This window comes from Palaemon carinicauda, chromosome 11 (genome assembly GCF_036898095.1).
Source record: "Palaemon carinicauda isolate YSFRI2023 chromosome 11, ASM3689809v2, whole genome shotgun sequence".
Lineage (NCBI taxonomy): Eukaryota > Metazoa > Arthropoda > Malacostraca > Decapoda > Palaemonidae > Palaemon > Palaemon carinicauda.
In genome coordinates, this window is record NC_090735.1 from 143,016,244 (window position 1) to 143,033,482 (window position 17,239).

The window sequence follows — 17,239 nt, forward strand, 5'->3', positions numbered from 1 at the left end:
GGATGACCATGATTCACCAAACTGATGTCACGCTACGTGAGAAAGAAATTCATTTTTTAGTTACGTTGGCTGATATGCAATTTTATATACAACTACCTTATAAACTATTTATTTATATACATCATTGAATTTTTGTTAACACTTTCCTACTTTTTTCCAACGTTTATAGAAAACAAAGGCATTACAACCCTTACTGTCTTTGATAGAAACAATGGGAATTTGATGAAATTCGACTGTCATGGTGATAGCTAAACCAAGAATATCTCTCAAAAGATGCCTGATTTCTACTATCTTGTAAGTCACCAAATACAAAATAAATATTTTATTTTTATAATATATCTTATTGATAATATGGAATAATCAATTTGTATCGAATTAAAGGATATTTAAGGAAGTATTTTGACAATAAATCTTGACACAATACAATTTTCTATTCTGTCGGGTGGAATATAAATACAAGTCGTACATTCCAAATTGTATCCTTAATCCTAACTTGGACATCGTCTGTAGTGTGAGTTTGTTTTGAATTTCCGTAACCCAGTTTTCGCCTGTTATTATTGGATTTGGGTAATTCTTTACTGTATTAACTTTTCATTCGATCTATTCTAGCGTCTTTATTAATTCGTTTATGTGTCAAAAGTGTAGATGTCAAATAAACATTGAAAATTAAACAGAAGCTAAACGTGTGCTGTGGTGCAAGAGGTAAGCTAGATTAGAGGCGTTAACGTGACCCTGAATATGGCCCTAACTTTAATTTGATCATATAATTGGTATACATCATAAATTCATGTTGATTCTAGAGTTGTTATAACCATATTGTAAATAAATTTCTTGTGGGTGATTAACTTGCCATTGGTCTGCTAGGCGTAGTTTACGGTGGGGCTCTGTACCAAGAATTGCTGATAAGACGGTATTATTGTACTTTATTACGGGGTAATGTAACCTAGGGAAAAACTATTTTTTTCCTAAGACAATAGAATAATTGCACAAGAAATAATATAGCAAAATGATCTGGGTGGTTTGTCAAGAAAAAGTAATGGTAATTGTATATTTATACCATTCGTCGTAACTATGGTGAAATAGTATTTGTTTGAGAAAAATGGACAACGACTAACCCAAACTTCCTCCCCCTAACCTGACCTACAAGCCGTGTCCTTACCTTCCTAATGACCTATTACTTGTTGAGCTACAACCCAGTTGGAAAAATACAATGCTATAACCCCAAGGGCTCCAACAGGGAAAATAGTTCAGTGAGAAAATAAATATACTATGTGAAAAGTTTTAGAATTATAACATTAAAATAAATTAGTATATATAAACTATGGAGCCTCTGCCGTTTATGGGGACAGCCCTTTGACCGGCCGAAAATCGAGGTAAAAAAGTCCGAAATCGGCTCTTTTTTACGGGAATGATTTGTTAAATAATGTAGATTGACGGGACAGTATTAAATTGTAAAACTGAATGTTTCTTGAAATCGAGTAAAAAAAAGTCCAAAATCTGCTCTTTTTACGGGAATGATTACATGACGTGTCCTTAAAAACTACAAACTTAACGAAGGGGTAAATATGTAGATTGACGGGACAGTATTAAATTGTAAAACCAGTATTAAATTGTAAAACCGAAGGTTTCTTAGACTGGGATGACACGGGCTCTATCTATCGGGAAAGTTGGAAACTAAGTAGGAAAATCTGCTCTTTTTCGCGGGAATGATCACGGAATGAAATATTAAATTCACTGGTTTTGTAAATGCTTGTCCCAACAATCTACATACTAGGAACCCTCTGGTCATGGATGTCGGAAATGTGCGAGAAAAATGGACAACTAACCCAAAATTCCCCTCCTAACCTGACCTACAAGCCATGTCCTTACCTTCATCGTGAACTAAACGGGGGGGCTGACGCCCCCCTGCGACCCCCCAAACACTGTTGCTAACATACAAACCCCACAAACCAAACCTAACCAATCCTAGTAGTTCCCAGGTCACTGCCCCTACCCGGGGGCAAGCCCCCGGACCCCCTTCGTAAGTCTCTCTCCTACAGAAAAGAAGCTTTGGGCAGCACTCAAAATTATATCTTATCCACATGATCATATTATAGGTTACTCAGGCTTACCTTAAATTTCGTAGTCGCTAAAACCAAAATCCTCCGGTTCTTGGTCCTTCACTCAAAGAATGATTTATGCCGCATTGTGAACTTTCGGCGACACTTGCGGTTCTTACACCTCCAGAAATAATTGGATTTTTTCATTGCCCACATTGCAGCCATCACGCATGAGGGCCACATCACCTGTTTTACACTTTTTACATGTACCTCTAAAATCCCCTAAGAGGCCTTCTCGAAATAAATAGTGAAAGAATTCGGGGGTAACACGAGTGAAATCACGTAGATGTATATATCTGAGGGTCTTAATTGCATCAATCTGATCAATACGGGAGATAAACTCGAAAATATCACTCACAGAGAAACTATACGGAACAGGTACCGTGTCCTTAAAAACTACATACTTAACTAAGGGGTAAAGGGGTGTCTGCCGTTTATGGGGACAGGGATATCTTTCTTATTACTAGCCAAATCGTATTTCATTATGGGGTTGATGTTCTTTACAATTTTCTAACATACCATAATATGATGTTAATTTATCGTTTTGACTAATAACACAATTTACCTTTACCACGGCAATATTTTCTAAGTTCAGCACGGTCCGTACGCAAGTCACGGGTAGCTCCTGCTTAGTTTCCAACTTTCCCGATAGACAGAGCCCGTGTCATCCCAGTCTAAGAAACGTTCGGTTTTACAAATTAATACTGTCCCGTCCATCTACATATTTACCCCGGAGCCTCTGCCGTTTATGGGGACAGCCCTTTGACCGGCCGAAAATCGAGGTAAAAAAGTCCGAAATCGGCTCTTTTTTACGGGAATGATTTGTTAGATAATGTAGATTGACGGGACAGTATTAAATTGTAAAACTGAATGTTTCTTGAAATCGAGTAAAAAAAAGTCCAAAATCTGCTCTTTTTACGGGAATGATTACATGACGTGTCCTTAAAAACTACAAACTTAACGAAGGGGTAAATATGTAGATTGACGGGACAGTATTAGATTGTAAAACCAGTATTAAATTGTAAAACCGAAGGTTTCTTAGACTGGGATGACACGGGCTCTATCTATCGGGAAAGTTGGAAACTAAGTAGGAAAATCTGCTCTTTTTCGCGGGAATGATCACGGAATGAAATATTAAATTCACGGTATGTTAGAAAATTGTAAAGAACATCAACCCCATAATGAAATACGATTTGGCTAGTAATAAGAAAGATATCCCTGTCCCCATAAACGGCAGACACCCCAGTGCCTGTATTCGGTAAATACATGATACTTTAAATTCTAGCCAAATACATGAACCTTATATTTTTCTTACTTGCTATATTGTGTTTTATGCATTTCTGACCATGATTATTGGGGCAAACCTCCTGTTCATGAGTTTTTGGACCCCCTTATAAAAAGACAATTATGGGGCACCCAAGTAAGAAACTGGATTTTTTTGGTTCGAAGGGCCATACCTTCGGACCTTCATGTCTTTCATGCCCCACCGCCTTTGTCCTGTCTGCAGAGATCAACACTGCGACAAGACTAACAGAGTAGTCTGCCTCCTCGTGGGAAAGATTTGGTCGTTGGCATAAGAACAAGTTCATGCGGGATTGTTCTTCGAAAGTTTTTTGAAAACAGAATAAGTCAAAGGCTGCTTCTGCTGCCTGACCTTCCTTTGAATCTCCTACTCAAATGGCTTCCTCCTGGAAGCCGTTGAGTAGTAGTGTAGGCCGCTTAACACCCGGTCAACCTCGGTCCTCAAGAGACAGTGCTTCCTCCCCTAGTAAGGTGGCTCCCCCCCCACTCCCCCCGGAGGGAGGCCGTGTGTCTTTCTTTCTTATTAAAGGTTTGGTCGTCTTTGATGTTGCCCGCCCTGCCCTCCAAGGAGGCTCTGTTCCAGTTTCATCACTGGGGCGCTGAGCTGTAGCGATCGCAACTTTGGAGGCTGACCCCATGATCTTGGTTGATGTGGTGGTATCGGAGGTTTTGTCTGCTGCCCTGCCAGTGAACTCTCTTGCTACTTCTTCCGCCACCGCTGCCAAGGACTGCGCTTCTCCCCCTGACAAACATCCATCGGGTGGGGAGCAAAGTCCAAGGCATGTCTCCTGTGAGTGTTCCCCTTTCTCATTCGCGTGAAGGATAGAGACTCCTCTTCGGAGGCCTGCTGCCCATCAGCTTGCTGAATCTCCGGTCGCTTTGGAACATCGTCTTTGTGGTAGGAGACCTCGCCACACTCACTCACCGCTTTGCCTTCGGTCAAGATGATTCTTCCGTTCTTCGTCCCCTCAGCCTTCCTCTTCGGAGAAACCTGCCCCATCATGTCTTTTCTGGTTCCCGACCCCCGTCTGCCTCATCGGACTCTTCTCACCTACGAACCTCGGTTCGTAACTCGCCTGAAAGGGATCGTTCGCGTTCCCTTCTCGAGGGTGTGCTTCTTTCTAAAGGACACATTTCTTCTTCAGAGCATCATACAACTGTTCGCTGTCCATCTACGTATCGTTCACCTGCTCGTTGTGCTCCTGTGCAGCGTTCTCCGTCTTGTCAGGCTCCTGCGCGGCATTCATCTACTCGTCAACCAACATCTCGTGAAGCGCTTACAGTTTGGGAATCGCCTGCTTGTCAGCATCGGGATCTTCCTACCGCTCATTGGTTGCCTGCTCAACAGTGTTTGCACACGTGGCAAGCAGCTGCTAAGTGTTTGCTTTCTTGTCAAGTTTTTGCCCATAGACCTGCTGCTCGTGAATTGCCTGATCGCCCTTCACCGACTCGCCGATCACCCTTGCGTCAGTCGCATCGTTCCCCATTGGTTAGTCAATCGCATTCTCGTCGATCGTCGATCTACCATCCGTCCTCTTGTCGGACAGTGGTGGTTGACTTGGCGATTCCGTCTCAGCGCTCGTTAACGCATCAACGCCCTCCTGTTCGTCAGCAACCATCACCGGCACACCAGTGTTCGGAAGTGTGGAACCAGTTCCTCGCGGGCACAGTCTTACCTCAGGTCCCTTGTGTTTTGGAACTTTCGGGAGTTCCAGACCTCGCCTACATCCCATCAACCCAGTCAGCGGCCGCTAAAGTGTCGGCAGATGTAGTAACTTCAGCTCCCGCGGCGCCTACTTCGCTTCTCGCTTGCGCTTCTACGAGACCTCAACGTCGCAAGCGCGATTATCGCTATACCTCCCCCTCCTCCTCATCGTCTTCGTCCTCCTCGGAGGATAGGAGGGAGAGAGAGAAGAGGAAAAGGAGAGCTCGCTCACCTTCGCCCAGACGTTCTTGTCGGAGAGAGAGGCGACATAGGAATAGACCCTATCGTTCTTGCTCTTCCTCGCCTTCTATCTCTTCACGAAATGTCTCGCTGAGAGACGATAAGCGCTCGTCATAAACATAAGAAGAGTGCATCCTCGCATCATCGTTCTGCCTCGCGATCGTCTTTCTCTCGCGAGGGATCATCTAGGCGCTGTAAGAAGAGCTCTACAAGACGTTCTCGCTCTTCATCACGAAAGAGTTCTCCTAAGCGTAATAAGCACTCCCGTTGGAGCGATTTTTCATCTAATCGCGCCCGGAGCGCGACCAAGGAAAGAGAGCACTCTGAGCGCGATCCCTCTCCTTCACATATTAACTTGAGGAACTCAGATTGCTCTAGGGAAGCGAGAAAGAGCACTTCTCATCAGTAGCTGTTCTGGAGTAGTTTACACTTCACCCGGGCTAGCCAGCAAGAGGCAAATGCCCTGTTTCCTTCCCTGAGGAGTTCAGAGAACCTCCCAATAGGTTTGCAAGGGTCTCCATTCCCCCATACTCCCCCCGGAAGACCTTGCAAGAGGATCTGCAGACGCTTGTCCGAATTGACTTGGGTAAGGAAGCAGTGATCCCCAAGGAAGCAATCTCTACTTGTAGGCCTCCCCAAGAACACTCCAGACCTGTCGACTGTGGAAAAACCACCATCATGGTTCAACACCTTGGTCAATAGGGTCTGGCAGGCTGTTGCAGATACGACCCATCATCCAGCACAGCGTTCTAGGCTTACAACAGCAGTAGCTTCAATGCCAAGGATCGCTTTGGAAAAGTTGGTCTTGTTTTTCTTGTTGTCTTCTCCTCCAGGCGACCCTAGGAGGCAATCGGTCACTTTCAGCCCCCCCCCCACCCCCACCCCACTCCTCGATGTTCGTCTTTCCCTTCAGAAGACCCTATGGAGCTGTGAGTGGTTCGTCTAACTTCCAGCAAGACTTCTCATTCCTTCAGTTGACACTGGTCCTGAAAACAAAGAAGAGGAGACCTACGGAGCATTCCTCTTCCGGCTGGCCTCCACCAAGCTGATCCCGATCCCCTTGGAAGATCACCCTCATGCCCACTTTCCGGCCTTCGCTGATTGAGTTAGTTCCATCAGAACTTTGACCCATTTCCAGGCCACCGAAAAACTCGGAACCTCTTGCAAGAGAGGTTCAGACCTCTTTGGGGCGAGAAGAACCTTTTAGACCTTCTCTGCTGGAGGAACTTCTGCCACATCTCAGTCTAAGGACACCAAGACGGTGCCCAAGAATGCAAAAGCATGGGCAGCTTTTCTGCAAGAGAGAGCTAGAGGGTCCTCCTCTGTAGCAGGAACGTCTGCAAGCGACATTCCTTCAGTTAACGAAGGAGGAGGGTAATTTTGCTATTTCTATTGATGCAAGAAGTGTCCTTCAAGCTTTAGAAGTTTTTAATTCTTGTAACTAGTTTTTAAATATGTAACTTCCCTGGTAGTTACATATATATAGCTTAAATCCCGCATTTCGTCGCGCGCACGGCAGAAATTCAAATTTCACGGCAATCGCCGCCATGACAGTAGGTGGTCATACATGTGCGCCATCTCTCATAGGTTACTAGAACCCTTCCCAACATTCCTCAGAAATTCCCTGCCGTTGATCGAGTCAACACCTAGGAAATTCGTTTCACTGATATACAGTATTACTTTATTCTACAATTTGGTAAAGTACCTTTTGTCTGATTATTGTTAATGGCTTTCGCTGCCTTTCAACTATCGAAGATATTGGATTTTCCTTTTCACACGAAATAAGATAGTTTTTTGTTGGTCCAACTTGGCCAGTTTGATTTAACTTGATTTTCAAGATGGCTCCTTGTTGTTAAACTTTGTGTGTAGGGCTAGACCGGCTTTCAAGCTGCTCTTGTTTCCCCCACACAGTATGTAGCAGAGGGCATGTGTGTATTTGTTTTCTTTTCTATGTTCGTAAGATTGAAATGGATAGGATCAAGGAATTTTTTCCCCCTACTTTATTAACTAACGAACTACTCTTAAAGATATAATGGAAGGAAAAACATTAAAACAGTCTAACGTCACAATTATGTGATGTAAACTCTTAGTAGGGCGAGATCTGAATGCCTTAAAGGAAATCAGTCCGCCATCGCGATGACGTCACAATCCTGTGACGTAATCTACTTAGTATGACTTGCAAATATGTGAATTATTTTCTTTTTCTTGCAAGAAATGTTTAAAATATTAATTGTTCCGTAACCGAAATACAAACCACGCTATTTACATTGGGTTTACCTTTTAGCGCAGCTGAAATGGCGAGCCATTAGAATTTAATGAGGGTGTATTACCCCCGCGCTAGTTAGCGGGGGGTAAGGGAGTGGTAGCTAGCTATCCCTCCCCCCCTCACACACAGGTGAATGCTCACTTTCACTTTTGGCTCGGACTAGGACAGACGTCTCTGTCTTGGTCCTCGCTTGGCAGCCATTGTTTGTTTTGTCTTTACTTAATCGCTTACTTTTCTTTTACTCAATATATATGTAAACATGTTTTCATGTTTGTATATATATTTGAGTATAGAATTCAGTAAGTTTCCTTTTCAGAGTTGTGTGTGTAGTGTACGATATCTCCGTGGAGTCCTCGGCAGTTAGGCCACCACGGCGTAATTTTATGGGTTGCGAACGAGTTTGACTTCGGTCTTTCTCTCTCTCTCTCTCTCTCTCTCTTGAGGTCGTTCATCCTTTTTACTACGTGTTACTACGCTCTTGTAGCTTCCTTCCCGTGTGGGGGGGGGGTTTGCTACGCCGTACGTTTTGTCTCGATTAGTTTATGAATCTAATTGTAGTTGTTAATTTTTCAGCTTGTAGAACGATTCCTTTCGGGGTTTTCGTTCTTTCTTTAGTGTTCATTCATTTTTAAATTACATAATTACATAGTTTCATAATTATGATTGTTATATTTCTGTTTGGTTACAGCTCTCCTTCCGTGAGTGTAAGTGGTTGTGAGGGCACTTGCCTGTTGTGTAATTCTTGTTTCCTTTCCCTCGGGATTCCTCTTCGGAGCCTTCCCGGGGGAATGAATGTGTACTAATGTTTTTTGTTTTTATTTTTTTACAGTTACCGATCTAGTTCGTTTCTGTAATATGGCTACGGTGTGAGCTGTCTTGTGGAGGCCTGGGGATTCGGCTGTTGCTGCCTCCCCTTTGGATTTTCGTCAGGGACGTGTCTCCTTCTACTGGAAGTACTCCCGTGACGATTGACAGCTCTCCAGTTCATTTTAGAACTCTGGAGGCTTGCCTCCTTGGATGGGTAACTTTTCTTCCGAGGGAAGTTTTTCCTGTCCAGGCTTGAGTTTTTCCCCTTTTGGGGGGTTCTTCTCTTGCCTTTTTTTCGTGCGACTATGCTCTTGGTGCTGAGCGGTCACACCTGCAGTTTCGCTCAAGGGGCTGGGAAACTGCAGGAGCCCCTCTTCGGAGGATTGCTCCTTTTAGGTCACTGGCTGACCAGTCTCTTCTACGAAGTGTTTCTCTTTCGTTCGCGAGAGAGTACACTCATAGAGACTCCTCTTCGGAGGATTCTTCTGCTGCGGTTGCTGTTGGCCTCCTTCGCCGTAAGGCTCACCGTCCGCCTCGTCGTAAGGGCCTCTCATCTCCCTATAAGGGTGCTAAGAGGCGCCTTTTTGAATCTACGGTTGCAGCCTACAACTCCTTCATCCGCCTGATGCAGATGGACAGCAGTCTGACGGGCAACGATCTTCCCGACGAACAACGGTCTTCCCGACGGACAACGGTCTTCCCGACGGACAACGGTCTTCCGACGGACATCAGTCTCCCGGCGGACAGGCAACGGTCTGCTCCTGCTCAGTGTTAGCGCACAGGCGCTCTCCTGCTCATCAGCGCTCCCTGATCGCTAGCGCTCTCCTGTTCGCCAACGCTCTCCTGTTCGCCAACGCTCTCCTGTTCGCCAACGCTCTCCTGTTCGTCGGCGCTCTCCTGCTCGTCGGCACTCTCCTGATGTTCGCCCTTCTCGCCAGCGCTCTCCTGCTCATCAGCTCTCTTCTGAGCGTCAGCGCTCATTTGAGGATCATCGCCCTGCGGTCTCTGACCATCCTACAGTTCCTGCTGAGCTCCCTGCGCCATCAGTCTTCTGACCCTGTGGCTACGCGACATCGTTCAGCGCGTGTGTCAAAGCACATGTTCGCCAACGCGCCTGCGATCTTCCTGTTCCTGCTCGTGAACTCGCCGCGCCACCTGTCCCTTCAAAGGATCTCACGCGTCGACTTCCTGCTCGCCAGCGATCACCTGCTCACCAGTGCGCACAGGCGATTTTAGTATCGCCTATTCGCCAGCGTTCTCCCACGCGTCAACGATCGCCTACGCGCCAGCGTTCACTTGCTCGTCAGCGCGCTCAGGAGATTTTGGTATCGCCTATTCACCAGCGTTCTACGCGTCAGCGATCGCCTGTTTCTCGGCGATCTCCGGATCGCCCGCGTGTGTTACAGCCTGCGCGCCAACGTTCTCCAACGCTTCGTCAGCCGGAGGTTCTGAATGAACATGGTTCGCCGGCTACTAGCTCGCCATCGCGCGATCGCTCACCGGCGCATGCTGCTCGCTGTTGCTCGCCAACGCGTTACCATGCCACAACGCGCCATTGCCTACCTGCGCGTCAGCGCTCACCAGCTCACCACCGATCTCCTGTTGATCCACATCGCCAGCGGTCTTCCTCACCCACGCGGCAGCGCGTTTCCTCGCCATCGCGCCAACGCTTGCGTTCGCTGCCTCGGACACGCACTCATTCACCTGCCCACCCTCGCGCCCACTCGCCTGCGAGCCCGCGCGACCATCGTTCGCGGCGAATTCCGCAGCCGGGGGTAGCAGCAGGAACGCGTGTTCCTAGACAACGCTCGGGATCGCCTCCACCCAAACACAGGTTGGTAGTGCAGGACAAGGATACTACTGAGGAGAGGTCAGTACATCATTCTTCCCCACCTTCTTTTCAGGCAGGTACTGTGGTGTCCACTCCAAAGGATCGCCCGATCCCTTTCCCTTTAGCGAGGATTTCGGACTCTGTGTCCGTGGAGCAACAGACTTGGTTTGGTCCTCTGGCGCGGGCGTTAGTGAGGGTTATGAAACCAGCACTCGCCAACCAGGGTAACAAACCAAAGGCTGTCTCTCCTACGCTGAAGAGAAAGAGAGGAGTGGACTTCGTGGTGACTTCCCCCAGGGCGAAGTTGGTTCCCAAGAGGTCGGTCGCGAAGGCCCCTTCTCCTGCTCGAGGGCCTTTTCCTTCTCCCGTGGACGAGGCCTTTCCGTCCTCAGGTGAGTCCAGTGGGGCGGTAGTCTTCCCCTCGGCACCAAGGGGGGAGACTTCGCTTCATGGAGGAGAATCATCTCGTGAGGAAGGGGCCCCTCGAAGCTCTTTGTTGGGATCCTGTATCCCTCCCAGGAGGGAATCCAAGGACTCCAAGACTGTCCCGAAATCCTCCTCAAGGATTTGCCAGGAACCCACGACTACCCGGGGGAATGTCCACGTTTCACCCCAGGAAGAGATCCCTGGGGCAGGAGACTTAGCTGCCAGCCCGCAGGGAGAACAGCAGGAATCTGAACATACCTTCTGGCAGGTCCTAAGCCAAGCCTGATAAGGCAACCTAACAGGCTTATGGATCCAGTCATCGCCCCCCGTGAAGGCAAAGACACGATCTTGGTTGAAGTGTTTGACGTTCGGAAGCCCCCGAAGTCCAGTGCGGCTCTGCCCTGGTCTCGGGGTCTGAAGAGTGCCAGAGCTAGGGCCATCCTTGAGAAGAGATTGTTTGTGCCCAAGGACAGAGACTTAGACAGCGGCTGTGCGGAGGAAGTCGACTTCCGTTTTCACTCCTCCAAGGCGCTTTCTTCCAGGCTCTGCAGGGCTCCAGCGCCTTTTTCTTTCAACCACGTCGGCCTAAGTTATCGGCTACGACATCTGAGACAAGGTGTCCAATTGCAGTTTCCTCCTGTCAGGAACAGATGGCACAGGAGGCTCCCCCGGGGGAGACATAGTCCTAAAGGGAGCGGCAGAGTTCACGAACTCTAGGATTGCAGGTTTCACGCTGGGAGGATGCTTAAGGTTACTCATCCGGATGACAGCTTCCCGATGCCCATTCCCGCACGATCTCTGTGATCACCCAAGGATATCGCGCCTGCCGTCTCTGTCAGCGAATTCAGTGTCTCTGAACCTCTTTGCCATAGCGTCGGCAAGAGTTGCCCGTTTGGGCAGAATGATCCATACCTTAGGCGAAGGTCCTCCATAGGATCATCGACGGCTTTACCCCCGGCTTCTTCAGTCGATCCTTTCTTGTAAGGAAGTATCTGAGACGGGAGTTCCGTAGTCGACCTCTCAGCCCTGATCAATTTGTCAAACAAACTTTGGCCAGCGTAGAACAGCAGAATCGATCAGACTGGTAACGAGGCGACAGGACTCCTTAAACCCTGGTTCGGAAGGACGGGTACTTTCAGTTTCCATTCCATCCATCTTCCAGGGAGCTCGTGGAATTCAGCCTAGACTGCAGGTATTCCTGCTTATGATGCAGTGTGGCGATCCCGCCGTGGCATCGCAGGTTTTTTTCCCCAGAGAACTCTCCCTGCTTTCCTCATGGCCGCTTAGGTGCAGGCTTCCGCCTCCTCCGCTTTTTGGAGGGCTGGTCAACTCCGGTAGGCTCGGGTTCGACCTTCTTCAGCGCCGGGACAAGCTTCCGGATGCTTACCATGAGTGTGGGTTCATGGTATTTTGCTAGGAGCCTTCTCTTCTTTTGCCTCAACATCTGGGTATCTGGCCATGATATTGAGTCAACGGCCTTACCACGTTGGAAACCCCGCTTCTCGTCCGTTCAGCGAGGTTAAGCAACGTCGGTTCTGGTTGGTACTTGGATGGGTGACCACCTGGGGACGCCAGATTCTGTTGCCACATCCTCCGAGCCTTCCCTTCAGTTGACTGTGGCAAGGCTGAGGAGAGTCGCAGTACCTGTTCTCAGTCAAGCAGAGCTTTCAGCCCTACCTTGGAACGTTTCCTAGTTCTCCTTTCCTCATTGACCCGTCTATAGTCCGAACGGTTGCCTCAGGATAAGTTCCATGTGGGGCGGTCCAAGTTCCGGTGGTTTCAGGCAACAATTAACCGGACTTCCTGGCCCCTATGGGACCAGCGGAACTATTAGACCTGCAATGGGTGTTGACCTATGGAACCTCTTGATGGGAGTGGATATTCTCGTCCTTTCCCCACATTCTTGATGCTGTTCTCGGACTCGTCAAAGAAAAGGGGGGGGGGGATGTTCCGGTCCAGGCCTATGGTCAGGACCTGAAGGATGCCTCTCCATCATTCAGGCAGGCTTAGGGGCCGTAGTCTGGCCCCTCTACAGATCCTACAGCTCCAGCCGAGTCGCTCCGTGCGCGTCGACTTCATGATTCTGGCGTGTTCTAACCAGCAGAGGACGCATTTTCACACCTTCACATCTTGCAGTAGAGATACCGAGATGATTGAGATACTCTCAATACCACCATCGGCTCTCTCATTCCAGGCAGAGGAATGTTCTCTCCGACTATCCGAGCAGAGCCTCGTAGAGAGAGTGTACCTGGGGGTCTTTGGCCTTGAGTAACCAGCAAGTCCTGGTCTGGGGGACCTGATCGCGACAGCTTGGAACCTCAAGCTTCCGCTGTTCTTCCCCCCAGTCTCAGACCCTGAGACTCTGGCAAGATGCATTCCGGTGATGGTGGGACAACTTCGACGCCTGCGTCTCCCCTCCTTTTTGTCTGTGGAGAATGGGTCTCAACAAGACCAGGTTGTCTGTCAACCTTTCAATGGGAGAGCTCCACTGGGACTATGCGCAGAACGGTTTCTGGACCCTCTGCTTCCCCTGACGGAACTCCAGGGAGAGCTTCTCCCACGGCACAGACTACTCAAACAACCACACTGCAACATCTTTCACGAACCGGGGCGTCGCTTCGGCTTCATGCCTGGAGACACTACGCCTCCTCCTCAAGAAGAGACAACCCGCTACAGTCGCGGGACGGAGGTCGCATCATCTGCGATAGTCATCCGCAGGGGTCTTCCAGGCAAAGTGAAGAGTCTTCGGTGGTTGGTACCGTGGGAGATATACCTCTTCCCTTGAGGCCTCTTCTCCAGCAATAGCGGTCTTATTGCCTTGCAGCGGGAGGAAACTCCTTTCCGCTCTCGGCAATGAAGCCTGTCGCTCAGCCTTTCCCTGACCTTCAGGCTTAAAGGAATAACTTTTTCCTGCCCGCTGGATCTTTCCTCGCTCATGCGAAGCTACGATCGTCCTTGCCCTAGTTGGAGGGAGACCTCCAACTTGGAGCATGGCTCGGACTTTTTAGTCCCTTAAGAGATCTTCTCAAGACCCTTTACGACAGGCCTCGGATTGTATTCCGTCTTGGGTCTCCTGCTCACTCTGGCCGCGGCCAGTGTGTAAGCAATCTTCTTGGTCTCGTACGACTCCGCCCTTTCTAAGGAAGAGGGGAAGGCAACATTCAGGTTCGCTCCTGAGTTGTTGGCTAGACTCAGAATCTTGGGGTCCCGGCCCTTCGGTCCAATTCCTTCAAGATTTCGTGTCTCCATTCTGTATCTGATGTCCCAAGACCTTCTCTTTCTTGCCAGTAAAGGAATCGAGAGGTTAGCTTTGGGAACAGCTGCAGTTTGTCCTCAGTTGCAGCCGATTTGGGAGCACAAGGAGGACACGGGGGAGAGTCATCAGTATACCTCTTCAGCTCGGACTCAAGGACATTCATCTCGACCTGTCTCCAGACCCTCCCCCGTCACGTCGCCCTACAGCACGATGTTGGATACATCGCAACGTCCCTTGCCTTCGAGTAATACTACTCTGTGACGCAGGTGCTACAAGCTGGAGTCTGGAAGCGTCTAATGACCTTCGCAGCCCTCTTCCTGCAGGGCGTGACCCACAGGAGTTTCGATACGTTTTCTATCGCTCTGTGGTGGCTACACAACAGCTGGTCTAACCTCAGGCTCCTTTTTGGACAGGTAGCAGAAGGTTGAGGGCATTGTTATCAGGTTTTAGTCTGCATGAACGAAAGAAGTATGTCTGGCCCTTATATCTTTCTTCATCATCCCCTCTACGGGGAAGCAGCATCCTGGTCTCTGCATAGCTGACCTCGAACCTCTGCAGGTAAACCATGCTTCCTTGTGTTTCGAGTATTGAGTCAATACTGTCGCGTCCCCCATACCCTGACGAGGTGGTATTGGGAACGTCCTAACCCAGAGTTCCTTCTGGAACTCCAGGTCAACTGCCTAGGACGGGTCACACTTCTTCCTTCACACACAAGCTTATGTAGGCCACACGGTTCCTTGCGGAGCAAGGAACTTGTGAGGTGCAGGGACTCCTTTTTTCGAGTGCGACCCACTCGGATTCTGAGTCCCCGGGTAAAGCCAAAGCCAGTATGGCTGGGGACTTTCCACCCTACCTAAGGGGTAAGTCACCCAATGTAAATAGCGTGGTTTGTATTTTGGTTACGGAACAAATGACAAATTCGAAGATAATTTGTATTTTTCTTAACCATACAAACCTTAGCTATTTACACATATTTGCCCGCCAGCCCTGTCCCCCAAGACAAGTCCTACCTCTAAGTGAAAGTGAGCATTCACCTGTGTGTGAGGAGGGGGAGGGGTAGCTAGCTACCACTCCCCTACCCCCCGCTAACTAGCGCGGGGGTAATACACCCTCGTTAAATTCTAATGGCTCGCCATTTCAGCTGCGCTAAAAGGTAAACCCAATGTAAATAGCTAAGGTTTGTATGGTTAGGAAAAATACAAATTATCTTCGAATTTGTCATCTTACTAAGCATAAGTATTTTAATTTTTATAATGTAGGGAAATATATTATTTTTAAGTAATATTTGTCCTATTAGTATACTGTATTTCCTTTAGTTAATTTTCGATTTATATAGAGATTTCACGAGCATACAGTCAATTTACGCTAGGTAGTACTCCTGATGATCGTTATTGTTTCACAATACTTGTATCGTTATTTAATATTTCGATTTTGAGAATACAAATATTAATCATATAACCTATTGTATTTTCTTTCTAGCCCTTGGCGAAAGTATAATCTCTCGCAACGGGCAGGTCGATTATGATTTAATGTGAAATAGTTAAAAGTGCTAGTGTTCGGTGGCACGTAAAATGACGCAGTGAAGTGGAGGGTGCGTTCGTTCGTGTCCGTCATACTCTTACCCCAGGACCTCTTCCATGCTCCCCAACCCCTCGGAGAAGGAAAGTCGAAAGGTGAAGGGAGATGTTAGACCTTGATCAGTGAACGAACGTCCCCTCGAGCGATCCTGTTGACGTATCCCAGTACGCTCACCCTCGCCATTGGAAAGGCGAGGTAAAAGTGTTACCCTCGCCGTCGGTTGACGCGAGGCTGGCGTTTTATGTTTTCCCTTCCTGCTAGACAAGAGAGTTGCTCGTCATGGAACTGAGCGTCGAGATCGCTCCCTCACAGTGATCTGGACGCGGTTCGGGAGGAGGTATAGATCTTGATGATACCTCACATTATGCTGGACGCATGTAGTATGCGCGACGCATGCTGGACCCACGCAAACAGGATGCTTCCTCGCAGCATTCTGGACGCATGCGAGCCAGCCGCTTCCCCGCGTCAGGATCGCGAACGTCTCAGTTCCAAGCGCGCTCTCGCGGCAAGACCGCACGCGAGCTGCAGCGCTCATGGACGCGTTACGGGAGGCGGCAAGGATTTTGACGCTCCCTCACAGCATGCTGGATGCACGCGAGCTGAACGCATGCTGTACACACGCGAGCTGGACGCTCCTCCGCGTCAGAATCGCGTACGTCATAGTTCCGAGAGCGCCCTTGCAGCAAGAACGCACGCGAGCTGCAGCGCTTATGGACGCTCCCTCGCAGCGATCTGGACGTGTTATGGGAGGCGCCAAGGTTCTCCCTCGTGGCATGCTGGACACATTCAGCATGCTGGAAGCTTACAGCAACCTGGACGCATGGAGTCAGGACTTATCCCCGCAACATGATGGACAAGCAAGTGTCTCTCCTTCGCGACATGCTGGATGCGCATACAGCATGCGGGACGCACGCGAGCAGGACTTACGCTCGCAGCATGCGGGTCGCTATGGTGACGCTTCCTTGCAGCATGATGGACTTATGCTGGAAGCACTTGAACATGACTCTCCCTTGAAAAATGCTGGACGCAGCATGACTCTTCTTCGCAGCATGCCGAATGCATGCGGGACACAAGCATGCAAGTTGAGGCGTGTGTTTTCTCCCACTTGTTTTCCTTCGGAGATCGCTAACCCTTTAGAGGATGTGGCTGCCCCACAGAGATTTTTACAGCCCCCCTGGGTGGATCGCTAAGTCTCTCAAGGATTGCTAGCAAATGAGACATTAAAACCTATAAAGCCAGTTTCCTTATCAGGTATGCCAGGATAGATCTCAGAGGAGGAAACGCAGAAAGCTCTTCATGCAGCAGATATTAAGATTACTTGCAGTTCTGGCGGACTTATATCCGGAGGACTTTTCAGCAGGCTGTACCTCGGAGCCCGCCCTCGCAGTTTTTGAAGGGTAGACCCTAGGAATCTTCCTCTTTCAAGGAAACGGTGTTAGCCAGATCGGTCTAGAGGTCTTTTTCGACTTTGAACGATTGGATTCTCAAGAGAAAGAACAAGGAAGGACAACCTTTTCCTTTCCCCCTACGAGATTGGCTTCTAGATCCTGTGTGTGGTACAAGCCTGGGAAGGTTCTCGGTTTGGAAGTTCCTACCTTCTCCCAAGTAGACTTCTATTCGTTGACGCCTCACGTAGTTCAGCGATGACTAAGGCTAAGGTGATGCGGTCCATGTTGGAAATGGTTCACTTGCTGAAGGACGTCTTCAGAACAATCGAGGTCTTCAGCTT

The 17,239-nt window shown here is 48.7% G+C and overlaps 1 protein-coding gene and 1 pseudogene across 1 annotated transcript in view; both read left to right on the top strand.

Moving 5' to 3' along the window:
- Positions 1–454: 454 nt before the first annotated feature.
- Tbca (Tubulin binding cofactor A) overlaps positions 455–17,239 on the top strand; it is a 67,680-nt gene continuing 50,895 nt past the window's right edge. The window contains exon 1 of the mRNA XM_068383558.1: positions 455–511. The gene's annotated coding sequence lies outside the window, so the exon portion shown is untranslated. The remainder of the gene's footprint in view (positions 512–17,239) is intronic.
- LOC137650314 (5S ribosomal RNA) lies at positions 12,145–12,263 on the top strand (annotated as a pseudogene).